Here is a 17,161-nt window from a genome sequence, read left to right as displayed (position 1 = left end):
CATAAAAATATCAAAAATATTATATTATCATATCTATCAGATCTCACTCTCGTAAGTGGCCCTATAGGGATTGACAACCCCTATTTGCATTGGTTGTGAGGATTTATTTGTTTTGTGCAGGTACCAGGGACTCGCGCGTAGCCTCCTACTGGATTGATACGTTGGTTCTCAAAAACTGAGGGAAATACTTAAGCTACTTTGTTGCATCATCCCTTCCTCTTCAGGGAAAACCAACGCAGTGCTAAAAGAGGTAGCAGTGTTATTCTAGTACGAACTCTATGATAGATTGAACGGAAAGAATAGCTCCGTGTTATTTTACTACGGACTCTTGAATAGATAGATCAGAAAGGATAACTTTGAGGTGGTTTCATACCCTACCATAATCTCTTCATTTGTTCTTTGCTATTAGTGACTTTGGAGTGACTCTTTGTTGCATGTTGAGGGATAGTTATATGATCCAATTATGTTATTATTGTTGAGAGAACTTGCACTAGTGAAAGTATGAACCCTAGGCCTTGTTTCAACACATTGCAACACCGTTTACACTCACTTTTATGATTAGTTACCTTGCTGTTTTTATATTTTCAGATTACAAAAACCATTATCTACCATCCATATTGCACTTGTATCACCATCTCTTCGCCGAACTAGTGCACCTATACAATTTACCATTGTATTGGGTGTGTTGGGGACACAAGAGACTCTTTGTTATTTGGTTGCAGGGTTGCTTGAGAGAGACCATCTTCATCCTACGCCTCCTACGGATTGATAAACCTTAGGTCATCCACTTGAGGGAAATTTGCTACTGTCCTAGAAACCTCTGCATTTGGAGGCCCAACAACGTCTACAAGAAGAAGGTTGTGTAGTAGACATCAGTCTCCTATTAGATCTTTATTTGCCAATATGAATCTTGATAAAGATGGGACTGGAGACGAGTCAACTTTAGTTAAAAGGCGTCCCAATGATTCAGAGTTTTTAGATCTTGGTGCAAAAATTGGTAAAAGTGGGATTGAAGAGGTCAAAACTTTACATAGCAATGAACCCACTATTTTGGATTTCAAGGAATTTAATTATGATAATTGTTCTTTGATAGATTGTATTTACTTGTTGCAATCCGTGTTAAATTCTCCTCATGCTCATGATGAAAATAAAGCTTTTACTAAGCATATTGTTGATGCTTTAATGCAATCTTATGAAGAAAAACTTGAATTAGAAGTTTCTATCCCTAGAAAACTTTATGATGAGTGGGAACCTACTATTAAAATTATGATTAAAGATCATGAATGCTATGATTTATGTGATTTGGGTGCTAGTGTTTCCATGATTCCAAAAACTTTGTGTGATGTGTTAGGTTTCTGTGAATTTGATGATTGTTCTTTAAATTTGCATCTTGCGGATTCCACCATTAAGAAACCTATGGGAAGGATTAATGATGTTCTTATTGTTGCAAATAGGAATTATGTGCCCATAGATTTTGGCGTTCTTGATATAGATTGCAATCCTACATGTCCTAATATTCTTGGTAGACCTTTCCTTAGAACGATTGGTGCAATTATTGATATGAAGAAGTAAATATTAGATTCCAATTTCCATTAAGGAAGGGCATGGAACACTTTCCTAGAAATAAAATTAAATTACCTTATGAATCTATTATGAGAGCCACTTATGGATTGCATACCAAAGATGACAATACCTAGATCTATTCTTGTTTTTATGCCTAGCTAGGGGCGTTAAATGATAGCGCTTGTTGGGAGTCAACCCAATTTTATTTTTATTCCTTGGTTTTTTTTCCTGTTTAGTAATAAATAAATAATCTATCCTCTATTATGATTGTGTTTTTATGTTTTAATTAGTGTTTGTGCCAAGTAAAGCCTTTAGGATCTTCTTGGATGATTGTTGTTTGATCTTGCTAAAAGAAAGTATGTGCTCACGAGAATAATTTTTGTTTTTTACCAGAGAGCGATAAAATACCAATTCCAACAGAAGTAGATCAATATAGAAATTATTTAGGATTTCCTAATTTTTAAGAATTTTTGGAGTTACAGAAGTATTCGAAACCTACAGATTGTTAAAGATTGTTCTGTTTTTGACAGATTCTGTTTTTCGCGTGTTGTTTGCTTATTTTGATGAATATATTGCTAGTATCGGGGGGTATGAACCATAGAGAAGTTGGAATACAATAGGTTTAACACCAATATAAATAAAGAATGAGTTCATTACAGTACTGTAACATCCCAAATTTTTAATTTGGAATGTTATACATTAGCTCATCATTGCATATCATAATTTTTTTTGCCTTTGGCTTTGATCCTAGAAGTTCTACGCAACTCAAGGACCCACAGCGAGAGTTGGGGATTTCATTATTTTCATATTTGAGTTTTCTCGAATTTTGAGAATAGGATCATTTGATTTTAATTATTTTATCATCAATTATTTCTATTATAAAAATATGAGAGAGGGAATAAAATGACTTTCCCAAAATAAAGAAATATTGAGGATTTAATAATAAAATCAAATAAGATTTTATTTCGGAGTTTTTCGGTATTTTATTTGAATTTAGGAAAAACGTACGTTTTTCAAAATTGCATTTAGGCCCCAAATAAATGTTCACCTTGTGCGGCTTGATTCTAGAAGCCCGGGAAAATTTATTTTCGGATTTTTGGAGTCCGTTTAGTATATCTTTTATTTGTTTTTCTGCGCGTAATTATTTTAAAAAAAACGCGAACCGACTCCGGGCCATACCCGAGCGGGACTCCGCCCGGGGGCAGCCTTTAAATAGCCACCGCCCGAGCCGCCCCAGCCCAAAGCCCGCCGCCGCCAACCCTAACCCTAGCTGCGCCTCGATCCGTGCGCCGCCGCCGCCGCCGGAGCCGCCGCCGTCGCCGACCCGCCACCCGAGGTTGCCTCGACCCGCGCGTCGTTTTTTTAGAGAAAAACCGTTCGGATTTTTTTCTGTTTTTTTAAATATATCGTTTTTTTCCCGATTTATTTAAATAGCGAGCGTTCGTCCGTTCGTTTGTTCTAGCGAACGTTCGTCGTTTTTCTTTTTTCTCAGATTTAATCCGCGATTTCTCTGATCGCGATTCCTGATCCGATTTTCGTTTTAGTATAACTTTTCGCTTGTTTATCGGATTCAGGCGATTCAAGCGCCTGGAGTTTCGTCTCGAAACCCTCTATCCGTTAAACCAACTTAAACAAGTTTTTGCCACTGTAAAAATTGCCCTAGATCCAGAATAGTAAATGAAGCCTGTTTCTTTTGCCGTTTGACTTTCGTTGCTTCGTTTGATTTGATTCTTTTTGCAAACCGGAGTTCTTAAGTTGAACCTTCTGGTTAGATCTCTTATTTGAGTTTTACCTGTGCATTAGATGAATACTTATTGTATGATTGTTTGTTTGTCTGCGATAGAATACCCGGAGTGTGCCGCCTATTACTTTGAATCTCTAGGTTTTGCGGATCATCAGCAAGGCAAGTAACACTTTGATCATACCTCCTACTACCCAGTTTTATTGCATTAGATCAATCCTCAAACATTTGCATGATTAGGAGCTAATTAAATTGTGGGATGGGAAGTAGTTGAGGTAGTACCTATTACCTGTTGTATTATCAAACCTTTGGGAGTTACTTCTACGTTTGCCTATTATGCCATGCTATGCTAGTAGACGTGGATTGGGTGAGTGATATCCATGACAGATGTGAGTTTGTTAATTTAATGGTTTATCTAAGGTGGCAACTTAAACACACATCTGGGTGGACTGAGGTACCTGGATATTCCAGGATTGCCTATTTTTCTTTATGGACCGCCACCCAGGGCCAAAGGGATCATGAGATTTTTCATACTAGAAACTTCCATGTGCAGCCACAAGCTATTATGGGCTCTAGCATAGTTGATTAAGTCGTGCGAACTCTTACAGGGTAGACTAGTAGACGTAGGGCAAAGTAGGTGTAACGGTCTATCCATCGTAAGGTGCTAGCACTTCCGAAAGATTGTGTCTCGGTCATCCGTCTTCTCAAACACCATGTAGTGCGAGAAACCAAACGGAGGCGATCGAGTCTTGTGGGGAAAAGTGCGCAAACCTCTGCAGAGTGTATAAACTAATCATGGTTAGCCGTGTCCCCGGTTATGGACAACTTGAGTATCTAGTACTTGGATTATCATGTGAATCTCAACATGTTACTCTAAATTAATTTTGTTGGGTTTTGTTAATAATGATGCTTAATTGGGATTGAGGATGCTGTCAACCATTCTCAATGTTTAACAACTACCATGATAGTTAAATAAAATTTATTCCTTTGCAGTAGGGAAAAATTGGCTTTATGCAAAACTGTAAACATAGAGCTTTCCACCAGCCAAATATGCATATAGTATAGCTGTTTCATTCCATTACTCTCTATGTGTTACCTTGCCAGCATATTCCATGTGCTGACCCATTTCGGGCTGCAATGTTAATGTTGCAGACTTTTCAGACGATGATTAAGGGGTTTTTAGGTCGTGGTTCTATACTCAGTGATGCCGTTGGAGTTGACGGACTCACTTATCTTCCAAGCTTTCCGCTGTTATAGTTATTAGATGGCCTTAAGCCATATTTATTGTAATAAGTTCTCAATTGAGACACTCGATGTAATAAGTGTGTGATTGCTACTTTGTTATAAATCCTCCAAGTATTGTGTGGTGTCAGCATTACTGATCCAGGGATGACACCTGAGCACAGAGATCAGACCGTTTGAGGTCTGGTCGCTACAAGTACCTTAAAGTGGTGGTTTGTTTTCTTATACTAACGGAGCTCATGAGATTTTCTGTTGAGTTTTGTGTTGTGAAGTTTTCAAGTTTTTGGGTAAAGACTTGATGGATTTTGGAATAAGGAGTGGTAAGAGACTAAGCTTGGGGATGCCCAAGGCACCCAAAGGTAAAATTCAAGGACAACCAAAAGCCTAAGCTTGGGGATGCCCCGGAAGGCATCCCCTCTTTCGTCTTCATCTATTGATAACTTTACTTGAGGCTATATTTTTATTCACCACATGATATGTGTTTTGCTTGGAGCGTCTTGTATGATTTGAGTCTTTGCTTTTTAGTTTACCACACTCATCCTTGCTGTACACACCTTTTGGAGAGACACACATGAATCGGAATTTATTAGAATACTCTATGTGCTTCACTTATATCTTTTGAGCTATATAATTTTGCTCTAGTGCTTCACTTATACCTTTTTAGAGCACTGTGGTGGTTTTGTTTTATAGAAATTATTGATCTCTCATGCTTCACTTATATTATTTTGAGAGTCTTTTAGAACAACATGGTAATTTGCTTTGGCTATAAAATTAGTCCTAATACAATAGGCATCCAGGATGGGTATAATAAAAACTTTCATATAGAGTGCATTAAATACTATGAGAAGTTTGATACTTGATAGTTGTTTTGAGATATAAAGATGGTAATATTAGAGTCGTGCTAGTTGAGTAATTATGGAATTGAGAAATACTTGTGTTGAAGTTTGCAAGTCCCGTAGCATGCACGTATGGTAAACGTTGTGTGACAAATTTGAAGCATGAGGTGTTCTTTGATTGCTTTCCTTATGAGTAGCAGTTGGGGACGAGTGATGGTCTTTTCCTACCAATCTATCCCCCTAGGAGGATGCGCGTACTGCTTGGTTTTGATGACTTGTAGATTTTTGCAATAAGTATGAGTTCTTTATGACTAATGTTGAGTACATGGATTATACGCACTCTCACCATTCCATCATTGCTAGCCTCTTCAGTACCGTGCATTGCCCTTTCTCACCTCGAGAGTTGGTGCAAACTTTGCTGGTGCATCCAAACCCCGTGATATGATACGCTCTATCACACATAAGCCTCCTTATATCTTCCTCAAAACAGCCACCATACCTACCTATTATGGCATTTCCATAGCCATTCCGAGATATATTTCCATGCAACTTTCCACCTTCTGTTTATTATGACACGCTCCATCATTGTCATATTGCTTTGCATGATCATGAAGTTGACATCATATTTGTGGCAAAGCCACCTTCATAATTCTTTCATACATGTTACTCTTGATTCATTGCACATCCTGGTACACCGCCGGAGGTATTCACATAGAGTCATATTTTGTTCTAAGTATCGAGTTGTAATTCTTGAGTTGTAAGTAAATAAAAGTGTGACGATTTTCATTATTAGAGCATTGTCCCATGTGAGGAAGGGATGATGGAGACTATGATTCCCCCATAAGTCGGGCTGAGATTCCGAACGAAAAAAAGAGGCCATAAAAAAGAGAGATAAATGGCCCAAATAAAAAATGAGAGAAAAAGAGAGAAGGGGCAATGTTACTATCCTTTTTCCACACTTGTGCTTCAAAGTAGCACCATGATCTTCATGATAGAGAGTCTCTTATTTTGTCACTTTCATATACTAGTGGGAATTTTTCATTATAGAACTTGGCTTGTATATTTCAATGATGGGCTTCCTCAAAATGCCCTAGGTGTTTGTGAGCAAGCAAGTTGGATGCACACCCACTTAGTTTCTTTTTGTTGAGCTTTCATATATTTATAGCTCTAGTGCATCCGTTGCATGGCAATCCCTACTCCTTGCATTGACATCAATTGATGGGCATCTCCATAGCTCGTTGATTAGCTACGTTAATGTGAGACTTTCTCCTTTTTTGTCTTCTCACACAACCTCCATCATCATATTCTATTCCACCCATAGTGTTATGTCCATGGCTCGCGCTCATATATTGCGTGAAAGTTGAAAGAGTTTGAAAAGGCTAAGTATGAAACAATTGCTTGGCTTGTCATCGGGGTTGTGCATGATGGGAGCATTTTGTGTGACGAAAATGAAGCATGGCCAAACTATATGATTTTGTAGGTATAAGATTTCTTTGGCTATGTTATTTTGATAAGACACAATTGCTTGGTTAGCATGCTTGAAGTATTATTATTTTTATGTCAATATTAAACTTCTGTCTAGAATCTTTTGGATCTAAAACATTCATGCCGCAATAAAAGAGAATTACATTGAAAATTATGTTAGGTAGCATTCCACATCAAAAATTCTGTTTTTATCATTTACTTACTCAAGGACGAGCAAGAATTAAGCTTGGGGGTGCTTGATACGTCTCCAATGTATCTATAATTTTTTATTGTTCCATGCCATTATATTATCTGTTTTGGATGTTTAATGGGCTTTATTATGCACTTTTATATTATTTTTGGGACTAACCTATTAACCGAAGGCCCAGTGCAGATTGTTGTTTGCCTATTTCAGTGTTTCGCAGAAAAGGAATATCAAACGGAACGAAACCTTCGCGAGGATCTTTCTTGGAACAAACTTCACCCGGGAGACTTGGAGTACAAGTCTGGAAGTCTGCGAAGCTTCCACGAGGTAGGGGGTGCGCCCAGGGGGTAGGCACGCCCCCACCCTCGTGGGCCCCACAGAGCTCCACCGACCTACTTCTTTCGCCTATATATACTCTTATACCATGAAAACATCCAGGGGAGCCACGAAACCGCTTTTCCATCGCAGCAACCTTCTGTACCCGTGAGATCCCATCTTGGGGCCTTTTCCGGCGATCTGCCGGAGGGGGATTCGATCACGAAGGGCTTCCACATCAACACCATAGCCTCTCCGATGATGTGTGAGTAGTTTACCATAGACCTTCGGGTCCAGAGTTATGAGCTAGATGGCTTTTTCTCTCTCTTTGGTTCTCAATACAAAGTTCTCCTCGATGTTCTTGGAGATCTATTCGATGTAATACTTTTTGCGGTGTGTTTGCCGAGATCCGATGAATTGTGGGTTTATGATCAAGATTATCTATGAACAATATTTGATTCTTCTCTGAATTCTTATATGCATGATTTGATACCTTTGCAAGTATCTTCGAATTATTGGTTTAGTTTGGCCTACTAAATTGATCTTTCTTGCAATGGGAGAAGTGCTTAGCTTTGGGTTCAATCTTGTGGTGCTCGATCCTAGTGACAAAAAGGGAACCAACACGTATTGTATTGTTTCCATCGAGGATAAAATGATGGGGTTTATATCATATTGCTTGAGTTTATCCCTCTACATCATGTCATCTTGCCTAATGTGTTACTCTGTTCTTATGAACTTAATACTCTAGATGCATGCTAGATAGTGATCGATGTGTGGAGTAATATTAGTAGATGCAGAATCGTTTCGGTCTACTTGACACGGACGTGAGGCCTCATGATCATGCCTAGATATTCCATAACTATGCGCTTTTCTATCAATTGCTCGGCTGTAATTTGTTCACCCACCGTAATATATGCTATCTTGAGAGAAGCCACTAGTGAAACCTATGGACCCCGGGTCTACTTTACACCATATAAGTTTCGAATCTATAATTCTAGTTTACTATTTATTTTGCAATCTTTACTTTTCAATCTATACAATAAAAATACCAAAAATATTTATCTTATTATCTTTATCGGATCTCACTTTTGCAAGTGGCAGTGAAGGGATTGACAACCCCTTTATCGCGTTGGTTGCAAGGTTCTTGATTGTTTGTGCGGGTACTAGGCGATTTCCGTGTAGTCTCCTACTGGATTAATACCTTGGTTCTCAAAAACTGGGGGAAATACTTACGCTACTTTGCTGCATCACCCTTTCCTCTTGAAGAGAAAACCAACGCATGCTCAAGAGGTAGCACACCCATGGAGTCTTAGTGATGATCATGTTTTGTTCATGGAAGAGGCTTACTCAATGGGTCTGCAACATCCAGATCCGTATGTATCTTGCAAATATCTATGTCTCCCTCCTTGACTTGATCGTGGATGGAATTGAAGGGTCTCTTGATGTGTTTGGTTCTCTTGTGAAATTTGGATTACTTCGCTAAGGCAATTGCTCCAGTATTGTCACAAAAGATTTTCATTAGACCCGATGCACTAGGTATTACACCTAGATCGGATATGAACTCCTTCATCCAGACTCCTTCATTTGCTGCTTCCGAAGCAGCTATGTACTCCGCTTCACATGTAGATCCCGCCACGACGCTCTGCTTGGAACTGCACCAACTTATAGCTCCACCATTCAATATAAATACGTATCCGGTTTGTGACTTTGAGTCATCCGAATCAGTGTCAAAGCTTGCATCGAAGTAACCATTTACGATAAGCTCTTTGTCACCTCCATAAATGAGAAACATATCCTTAGTCGTTTTCAGGTATTTTAGGATGTTCTTGACCTCTGTCCAGTGATCCTGTAAGTGCATCTAGTGCCACCCCTAGTTGGTTTTGGAGTATTGACGACAAACCTAGTTGAGGGACTAATGTGTCTAGTGGATGACAGGAAATGTTCATCACGAAGCCAAAGCCTTTGATATCATTGAGCTCACTGGTCTGCCCACTCCTGGAGATCTCTATGAACCTGGCTGTCAGCTTCACACTGAAGCTATGGAGAGCATCTTTCACAAGCCTGAACCGAACATGAGTCAGATGCTCAGTATGATGAAGCCTTTGCCACAAGATGCTGCATATCCTAAGGAGTTCTTTGTTGAAGACCTGGAGTATCTGCCAAAGACTATCTATCACATTCTACGACGAACTCTCTGGCCCATCAAAGGACATTCTCCACATACAAAACTGGAAGGTGCAATGAAGACTTTGGTCTTCTATATTCTCCATGGCAACTGCTTCAATGCACAAGACTTCTTCATTCGCCAACTTGCTGCATCAGGATCTGATCTTTTTGGCTTGAAGTTCTACGCTCCATGGATAATGTGGCTGATTAAACTCCACTCAGCTATCTCATATCAGCCATCTGCTCGCAATCATCGGATCTTTCTGCCCGATGTGGATATGTCCGTTGAAGCCATTTATCCAGATCCTGCCAAGGAACCTCTTAGTCTTCAGAATGCGGAGCATCAAAGTTTCACTCAGAACATTGAAGGAGTTGAAGCAGTCACTCGTGTTTATCCTCTGGCTGGTACTACACGTGCACCTCATCGTGCCCTTACTGAAGCCACTGAAAGCACTATTGACCATCGACCCAAGAAGCGATCTCGTGTTCTCAATGACCGAGAGCTTCTGGTTGCTCTTCATCAGAAACAGGATAGGCATTATGACTGGCTGAAGAGCCAAATGCACAGCCTCTTGGTGGATGTCAACCGCATTCGCAATCTTGCCACCAAGAATGCCTTTGTTGCCCATGAAACCTGTCGGCGTACATGGAAAGGGCTGACGCTTATGTGTTCTGAGGATGATCTTCAAGAGGATGGCTTCTCTGAACGTTTCAAGTTTGACTCCACACCTCCCCGAAGGACTGTGCTGCGACGAACTCCATCTCTTGAAGACTCTGAGTTCTCTTCCTCTGCGGCAACTGTGAATGCTAGAGTGATCGAGGACAAAGATGATGCCACTTCACCGCCCCCTACTTCTGCATGCCTCGACACTGCCCCAAATTCTTCTGCACCGCCGAACACCACCGATGACCCTGCTGCTTCACCTACTCTTCATGGGAACGAGTAGCTGCTCTATGTCTTCAAACCTTTTTGGTCCTCACTGACAAAAAGGGGAGAAGCATATGAGTTTGATAGTCTTCAAGCGGGTCCATATGGGCGGTTACTTTATGTTTTGCCTAGTGTTTACAACTCTCGCTTTGATACATTTGGTTCTTTGAGTTGTAACACTTAAACTCGATGGTCGTCTGCTACTTATTTGCTATTTTGTGATGCGATGATAAATCCCGCATGTGCGATGATAAATTCCGCACTTAGATCATTTTGCAGACGTCCATTTTTCATTATGCATGTCATTATCTTCACATACCCTTCATGCATGATGAATTGTCATCATAAGTTGAAGAGGATCTCCACAAGTACAACCTGCCATGTGCATTTGCATTCCAAAAGCAAATTACTTATATGCACATCTTTAGGGGGAGCCCTTGCAACTTATGAAGACAATTCCTTGTCCTTTACAATTTCACATATTATATTCCCCGTTGAAAACTTCAACTAGTTTGTCATCAATCACCAAAAAGGGCGAGATTGTAAGTGCATCTAGTGCCACCCCTAGTTGGTTTTGGAGTATTGACGACAAACCTAGTTGAGGGACTAATGTGTTTGTGAGAATTGCAGGATAACACAGGTAGAGGTCCCCCATTGATTCGATTTTCCTACCAGAGATGACCCCTAAAAATGTATGAAGACATTGAAGTCAAAGGTGGTAAGTGAAGACATTCACCTTGAAGACTATGACAAGAGAAGACATCGCATGAAGACTATGGAGCGCGAAGACTTAGATCTTTCGTAGTTCTTTTTCTTCTTTGTTGAGTCATAGGAACCACTGTACTGTTAAGTGGGGTCCAAGAAAACCAGTCAGAATGACTGAAGTGATGCTTAGCCAAAATCCTATGTCTTCAAGTGAAGACTATGAGAGCGAATCTTGTTCAGAGTTGGACAAGTCAGCTTTGCTTGTAGCCCAAGTAAAGTTGACGTGTGTGTTTGAAATCTGACCGTTGGAACACGTGTCAGTTCCTTAGTGACCTAGGGTCATTTCGGACAAATCAGGTCGGGTTGCCTAGTGGCTATAAATAGCCCACCCCCTACAACCATAAACGTTTGGCTGCTCAGAGTTAAAGTACGTCTTTTGTCGTTTGAGAGCAACCCACCTCGAAGCCTTTGAGAGAGAATTCCTTGAGAGGATAAAGCCCTAACCACCCAGAGCCAAAGAGTGTTAGGCATCACTTAAGTCTTCTTGTTTGTGTGATCTGAAGACTTGTTACACTTGAGGACTGTGAATCCTCCAGCCGGTTAGGCGTCACGTTTTGAGCATCGAAGAGTCATTGTGGATCACCGGTGAACGAAGTCTGTGAAGGTTTGGAAGTCTACCTTGAAGACTTACCAGAGTGATTGGGCGAGGACTGGGTGTCCTTAGCTCAAGGGGAATAAGGTGAAGACGAGGTCTTCTGAGTTGAATCTCAGCCTCCCTAACCAGACGTACAGTTGTCACAGCAACTGGAACTGGTCCAACAAATCATTGTCTTCAACGAGTCACTGGTTTCATCCTTCCCTTCCCTTTACTTACTGTTGGTTCTTGTGAAGTCATTGTACGATAGCATCACCGTTCGACTTCACTGAGTGATTACGTGTACTGATTGGCTTCTCAACATCTTCCTACCTGATCCTTACTGCCTAGCTGTTATTTGTCATTGTGCTTTCACTTCATTGAATACATGACTATGGTTTGCCTAGTGTAGTCTACCTTCCGCTGCATGATAATAGGTTTATTTCTATTGTTTGTCTTCGAAACTTACATGTTTTGAAGACTTTCATAAAAATCGCCTATTCACCCCCCCTCTAGTCGATCACTAGCACTTTCAGATCCACTCCTGGATTACTTTGGTACCTCCTTGCTAAACTTATAGCAAGGCTCACATCAGGTCTGGTACACATCATTGCATACATGATATAACCTATGGCTGAGGCATAGGGAATGACTTTCGTTTTCTCTCTATCTTCTGCAGTGGTCAGGCATTGAGTTTGACTCGACTTCACACCTTGTACTTCACACCTTGTAACACAGGCAAGAACCCTTTCTTTTACTGATCCATTTTGAACTTCTTCAAAACTTTATCAAGGTATGTGCTTTGTGAAAGTCCAATTAAGCGTCTTGATCTATCTCTATAGATCTTGATGACCAATGTATAAGCAGCTTCACCGAGGTCTTTCATCGAAAAATTCTTATTCAAGTATCCTTTTATGCTATCCAGAGATTCTGTACTATTTCCAATCAACAATATGTCATCCACATATAATATCAGAAATGCTACAGAGCTCCCACTCACTTTCTTGTAAATACAGGCCTCTCCAAAAGTCTGTATAAAACCATATGCTTTGATCACACTATCAAAGCGTATATTCCAACTCCGAGAGGCTTGCACCAGTCCATAAATGGATCGCCAGAGCTTGCACACTTTGTTAGTACCTTTAGGATCGACAAAACCTTCTGGTTGCATCATATACAACTATTCTTTAAGAAATCCATTAAGGAATGCGGTTTTGACATCCATTCGCCAAATTTCATAATCATAAAATGCGACAATTGCTAACATGATTCGGACAGACTTAAGCATCGTTACGGGTGAGAAGGTCTCATCATAGTCAACTCCTTGAACTTGTCAAAAACCTTTTGCAACAAGTCGAGCTTTGTAGACAGTAACATTACCGTCAGCGTCAGTCTTCTTTTTGAAGATCCATTTATTCTCTATGGCTTGTCGATCATCGAGCAAGTCAACCGAAGTCCATACTTTGTTCTCATACATGGATCCCATCTCAGATTTCATGGCCTCAAGCCATTTCGCGGAATCTGGGCTCATCATCGCTTCCTCATAGTTCGTAGGTTCGTCATGGTCTAGTAACATGACTTCTAGAACAAGATTACCGTACCACTCTGGTGCGGACCGTACTCTGGTTGACCTATGAGGTTCGGTAGTAACTTGATCTGAAGTTTCATGATCATCATCATTAGCTTCCTCACTAATTGGTGTAGGAATCACTGGAACTGATTTCTGTGATGAACTACTTTCCAATTCGGGAGAAGGTACAATTATCTCATCAAGTTCTACTTTCGTCCCACTCTCTTCTTTCAAGAGAAACTTCTTCTCTAGAAAGGATCCATTCTTAGCAACGAATATCTTGCCTTCGGATCTGCGATAGAAGGTGTACCCAACAGTTTCCTTTGGGTATCCTATGAAGATGCATTTCTCTGATTTGGGTTCAAGCTTATCAGGTTGAAGTTTTTCCACATAAGCATCGCAGCCCAAAACTTTAAGAAACGGCAGCTTAGGTTTCTTGCCAAACCACAATTCATATGGTGTCATCTCAACGGATTTAGATGGTGCCCTATTTAACGTGAATGCAGCCATCTCTAAAGCATAACCCCAAAACGATAGTGGTAAATCGGTAAGAGACATCATATATCGCACCATATCTAATAAAGTACGATTACGACGTTCAGACACACCAATACGATGTGGTGTTCCAGGTGGCGTGAGTTGCAAAACTATTCCACATTGTTTCAAATGAAGACCAGACTCGTAACTCAAATATTCACCTCCATGATCAGATCGTAGAAACTTTATTTTCTTGTTACGATGATTTTCCACTTCACTCTGAAATTCTTTGAACTTTTCAAATGTTTCAGACTTATGTTTCATTAAGTAGATATACCCATATCTGCTCAAATCATCTGTGAAGGTTAGAAAATAACGATACCCGTCGCGAGCCTCAACACTCATCGGACCGCATACATCAGTATGTATTATTTCCAATAAGTCAGTGGCTCGCTCCATTGTTCCGGAGAACGGAGTCTTAGTCATCTTGCCCATGAGGCATGGTTCACAAGCATCAAGTGATTCCAAAAGCCCATCAGCATGGAGTTTCTTCATGCGCTTTACACCAATATGACCTAAACGGCAGTGCCACAAATAAGTTGCACTATCATTATTAACTTTGCATCTTTTGGCTTCAATATTATGAATGTGTATCACTATGATCGAGATTCAACAAAAATAGACCACTCATCAAGGGTGCATGACCATAAGAGATATTAATCACATAAATAGAACAACCATTATTCTCTGATTTAAATGAATAATCGTCTCGCATAAAACAAGATCCAGATATAATGTTTATGCTTAACGCTGGCACCAAATAACAATTATTCAGGTCTAAAACTAATCCCGAAGGTAGATGTAGAGGTAGTGTGCTGACGGCGATCACATCGACCTTGGAACCATTTCCGACGCGCATCATCACCTCGTCCTTAGCCAATATTCGTTTAATCCGTAGCCCCTGTTTCGAGTTGCAAATATGAGCAACAAAACCAGTATCAAATACCCAGGCACTACTACGAGCATTAGTAAGGTACACATAAATAACATGTATATCAAATATACCTTTCACTTTGCCATCCTTCTCATCCGCCAAATACTTGGGGCAGTTCCGCTTCCAGTGACCAGTCCCTTTGCAGTAGAAGCACTCAGTTTCAGGCTTAGGTCCAGACTTGGGCTTCTTCCCGGGAGCAGCAACTTGATTGCTATTCTTCTTGAAGTTCCCCTTCCTCCCTTTGTCCTTTTTCTAGAAACTAGTGGTCTTGTTTACCATCAACACTTGATGCTCCTTCTTGATTTCTACCTCTGCAGCTTTAAGCATCACGAAGAGCTCGGGAATTGTCTTTTCCATCCCTTGCATATTATAGTTCATCACGAAGCCTTTATAGATTGGTAGCAGTGATTGAAGAACTTTGTCAATGAAACTATCATCAGGAATATTAACTCCTAGCTGAGTCAAGTGGTTATGGTACCCTAGACATTCTGAGTATGTGTTCATTGACAGAACTGTTCTCCTCCATCTTGCAGCTATAGAACTTGTTGGAGACTTCATATCTCTCAACTCGGGCATTTGCTTGAAATATTAACTTGAACTCTTGGAACATCGCATATGCTCCATGACGTTCAAAACGTCTTTGAAGTCCCGATTCTAAGTCGTAAAGCATGTCACACTGAACTATCGAGTAGTCATCAGCTTTAGTCTGCCAGACGTTCATAACGTCCGAAGTTTCTCCTACAGCGGGTCTTGCACCTAGCGGTGCTACCAGGACGTAATTCTTCTGTGCAGCAATGAGGATAATCCTCAAATTACAGACCCATTCCGTGTAGTTGCTACCATCATCTTTCAACTTAGCTTTCTCTAGGAACGCATTAAAATTCAAGGAAACGGTAGCACGGGCCATTGATCTACAACAACATAGATATGAAAAAAAACTATCAGGACTAAGTTCATGATAAATTAAAGTTCAGTTAATCATATTACTTAAGAACTCCCACTTAGATAGACATCCCTCTAGTCATCCAAATGATCACGTGATCCATATCAACTAAACCATGTCCGATCATCACGTGAGATGGAGTAGTTTTCAATGGTGAACATCTCTATGTTGATAATATCTACTATATGATTCACGTTCGACCTTTCGGTCTCAGTGTTCCGAGGCCATATCTGCATATGCTAGGCTTGTCAAGTTTAACCCGAGTATTCTACACGTGCAAAACTGGCTTGCACCCGTTATATGCAAACATAGAGCTTATCACACCCGATCATCATGTGGTGTCTCGGCACGACGAACTGTAGCAACAATGCATACTCAGGGAGAACACTTATATCTTGAAATTTAGTGAGGGATCATCTCATAATGCTACTGCCATACTAAGCAAAATAAGATGCATAAAAAGATAAACATCACATGCAATCAAAATATGTGACATGATATGGCCATCATCATCTTGTGCCTTTGATCTCCATCTCCAAAGCACCGTCATGATCTCCATCGTCACCGGCTTGACACCTTGATCTCCATCGTAGCGTCATTGTCGTCTCGCCAACTATTGCTTCTACGACTATCGCTACCGCTTAGTGATAAAGTAAATCAATTACATGGCGATTGCATTTCATACAATAAAACGACAACCATAAGGCTCCTGCCAGTTGCCGATAACTTCTACAAAACATGATCATCTCATACAATAACTTATGTCACATCATGTCTTGACCATATCACATCATAACATGCCCTGCAAAAACAAGTTAGACGTCCTCTACTTTGTTGTTGCAAGTTTTGCGTGGCTGCTACGGGCTTCTAGCAAGAACCGTTCTTACCTACGCATCAAAACCACAATGATTTTTCGTCAAGTGTGCTGATTTAACCTTCAACAAGGACCAGCCGTAGTCAAATTCGATTCAACTAAAGTTGGAGAAACTGACACCCGCCAGCCACTTGTGTGCAAAAGCGCGTCGGTAGAACCGGTCTCATGAACGTGGTCATGTAATGTTAGTTCGGGCCGCTTCATCCAACAATAGCCGAATCAAAATAAGACATTGGTGGTAAGCATTATGACTATTATCGCCCACAACTCTTTGTGTTCTACTCGTGCATATCATCTACGCATAGACCTGACTCGGATGCCACTGTTGGGGAACGTAGCATGCAATTTCAAAAAAGTTCCTACGATCACGCAAGATCTATCTAGGAGATGCATAGCAATGAGAGGGGGAGAGTGTGTCCACGTACCCTCGTAGACCGAAAGTGGAAGCGTTAGGTTAACGCGGTTGATGTAGTCGAACGTCTTCGCGATCCAACCGATCAAGTA

This window comes from Triticum aestivum, chromosome 3A (genome assembly GCF_018294505.1).
Source record: "Triticum aestivum cultivar Chinese Spring chromosome 3A, IWGSC CS RefSeq v2.1, whole genome shotgun sequence".
In the NCBI taxonomy this organism is placed as follows: Eukaryota; Viridiplantae; Streptophyta; class Magnoliopsida; order Poales; family Poaceae; genus Triticum; species Triticum aestivum.
This window is presented reverse-complemented; position numbering follows the sequence as displayed.